The sequence below is a fragment of the Macrotis lagotis genome, chromosome 1 (assembly GCF_037893015.1).
Source record: "Macrotis lagotis isolate mMagLag1 chromosome 1, bilby.v1.9.chrom.fasta, whole genome shotgun sequence".
NCBI classification, from domain to species: Eukaryota; Metazoa; Chordata; class Mammalia; order Peramelemorphia; family Peramelidae; genus Macrotis; species Macrotis lagotis.
In genome coordinates, this window is record NC_133658.1 from 771,421,898 (window position 1) to 771,425,045 (window position 3,148).

At 54.2% G+C, this 3,148-nt stretch overlaps 1 pseudogene; it reads left to right on the forward strand.

Annotated features, from left to right (window-relative positions):
- Nucleotides 1-1,152: 1,152 nt before the first annotated feature.
- On the forward strand, nucleotides 1,153-2,862 carry LOC141488199 (sodium- and chloride-dependent creatine transporter 1 pseudogene; annotated as a pseudogene).
- The last annotated feature ends 286 nt before the right edge of the window (nucleotides 2,863-3,148 follow it).

The following is a 3,148-nucleotide window of genomic DNA, read 5'->3' on the forward strand; positions in this document are numbered from 1 at the left end:
AACGGTTGGAACAAAGGACCTAAGGTCCACTCACGCTCCGAATCTGTGATTTTATGTTAGCACCTCCTTTATTCCTGTCTGACACGGTGAGGTAGCCTAGCCCTCTCTCTACCGCCTCAAGTTGTCCCAATACATGATGCCTTCTTCAACAGATTTCCTCTTCTATCTCCATTCTCTTATGTCCAGTTTGTCCCTATTAGCTCCTTTCGTACAGCCTACAACCATGCCCATGCCTGCCCTGTCCTGAAACAAATAAAACTCACTTGACTCTTCTATCTCCTTTAACTTTGATGTTATATCGCTCTGCCCTTTGTGGCTAAACTGTTTGAAAAAAAAAAAGAGGGTTCTGCCCTTGAGTTGAGAGCCGGGAGGTCGGAGAGGAGGAGAGGGGGACCGGCCTGACCGGGAGCTTGCCCGGGGTCAGAGAGAGCTTGGGGGAGAGCCTTGGGGGAGCCTTCCCGGCTCGGGGCAGCGGTGACCTTCTACTTCCCGACTTGGCAGAGTCGCAGAGCAGAGCCATCCGCTCGGACCATGGCACGTCTATGCGGCCCAGAGGGCCCAGGTAAGCCTTGGACCCCACTCAACCCCTCCAGGCACCCCTCCCCCTGTAGCCGCCGCCGCGCCGGGCCGGGCCCCCAGCTGCTGTCGGAGCCTCCCCGGACCCCAGCCCCTGAGATTCTGAAGGCTGACTTTCAAAGGCTTTGTCAACAGCTTCTGAGTAACCCCCTCCCACCCCTGGAACCTCACTGCCCTCTCTCCTCCCCCTAACCCCTAACCCGGGGACTCCCATCCTTTTCCCTCCCCCGCCCCCTGGAAAAGTTCCCCCCTTTCCCAAATTCGGGGGGCAGCATCCTCGCCGCTCACGCGGCTCCTGGACTTGGGGTTCCCCTCTCCCAATTGTTCGGGGCCTCTGCTGTGGGACAGCTGTCGAATTCTTTAGAGGGGGTTTGGGGAGCCACCTTGGGTGTCGGGGCCCCCGGGCCTCCCGGAGGGTCGGCCTCCTTTAAGGGGAGCGGAGGACCAGTGTCCTTTATATTCTCCAAGAGTTCCCCCCTTCATCCCAATCCTAAGCATCTGTCATATTCCACACACACACACACACACACACACACACACACACGGATCCACACCGCCAGCCCTAGGAGCGGGGCTATGGCCAAGAAGACCCCAGAGACCCGCATCTACAGTGTGGCCAGGGAAAAGAGGGTCTTACCTCTTGACCCGGCCGACGGTTCCCCGCCACCGGCCAGGGCAGAGGGGGCGGCAGCCGGCCCGGGGGCCCGAGCCCAGACCTAGCCAACCCGCCCCGGGAGATGTGGACCCGCCAACTGGACTTCATCATATCTTTTGTGGGGTTCGCGGTGGGCCTCGGCAAGGTCTGGAGGTTCCAGTACCTTTGCTACAAGAACGGCGGAGGAGTATTTCTCATCCTCTATCTCCTGATTGGTGTCCTGGGAAGGATCCCCGTCTTCTTCCTCGAGATCTCCTTGGGCCAGTTTATGAAAGCTGGCAGCATCAATGTTTGGAACATCTGTCCCCTCTTCAAAGGCCTGGGCTTTGCCTCCATAGTGATTGTATTCTATTGCAATACTTACTACATCATGATGCTGGCCTGGGGTTTCTACTATCTGTTGAAGTCCTTCACGGTCTCACTGCCCTGGGCCTCCTGCGGACACCCTAGAGTGTGTGGAGATCTTCCGTCACGTGGACTGTGCCAATGTCAGTGTGGTTAACCCTCACCTGTGACCAACTCTCAGATCAGCGTTCACCAGTTTATTGACTTCTGGGAAAGGAAAATCCGTCATCTGTCTTCAGGGCTGGATGTGCCTGAGAATAGCAACTGGGAGGATACGCTCAAGCCTTCTAACCTGTTGGGTTTGGGTCTACCTCTGTGTCTGGAAGGGAATCAAGTCAACAGGAAAGATTGTTTATTTCACTACTACATTCCCTATGTGGTTCTCCTTGTCCTGCTGGTGAGAGGGTCATGCTGCCCGGAGCACTGGATGGCATCATCTACTATCTCAAGCCTGACTGGTCTAAGGTGGGATCTCCACAGGTGTGGATAGATGCTGGCACACAGATTTTCTTTTCCTATGCCATTGGCCTGGAGGCACTTACAGCCCTGGGAACTGCTACAAGGATACCATCATACTGGCACTTATCAACAGTGGCACCAGTTCTTTTCTGGCTTTATGGTGTTCTCCATCCTGGGTTTCATGGCCACAGAACAGGTTGGACTTATCTCCAAGGTGGCTGAGTCAGGACCAGGGCTAGTCTTCATTGCCTATCCCAGGGCTGTCACCCTGATGCCTATGGCCCCACTTTGTGGTACCCTCTTCTTCTTCATGTTACAGCTGCTTAGTATGGACAGCCAGTTTCTTGGAGTAGAAGGATTCATCACTGACCTCCTGTATCTCCTCCTGGTCTCCTTTCATTTTCATCGGGAGATATCTGTAGCTGCTGACCGGTTCATGGATGATGCTGCCTGTATGATCAGCTACCGACCTTCCCCTTGGATGAAATGGTGTTGGTCCTTCATCCCACTGGTCTGCACGGGCATTTTCAATGTGGCATATTACAAGCCGCTTGTATACAGCAACACTTACATCTACCCATGATGGGGTGAAGCAGTGGGCACCAGGTGCTTAGCCTTCTCAATGCTGTGTGTTCCACTTTATCTACTCTACCACCTCCTTGGGGCTGAAGGGACATTCATTGAGCATTGACGAGACCTGACCCAGCCAGTGAGGGGGTCTACATCACTTGGAGTATAAAGCTCAGAACTCTGATGTCAGGGACCTGACAACCCTTACTCCGGAGTCTGAGAGAAGCAAGGGCATCATGGTGGAGAGCATCATGTGACCTACCCTGAGGGGGTGGGACAGGAAGGGGGCACCTGCCCCTGCCCCAGTGCCCAAAGTCAATGCCTCCCAACCAGCCTCCCTTCTTGTAGCCATAGTAAAGCCCCCTCTCACTACTTTCAACCCTCCTCACTGAGACCCTGGGGAGGGGGGAACCTTTTCTGTTTGATACTGATAGAGGGGACCTGGGTCAGGCTGGGGCCATGGTGCATGAGTGCTTGAATTGAACTGATTTTTTCTCTTTTCTTTTTTTTTAAATAAACACCAAAAAAAAACATTTAAAAAAA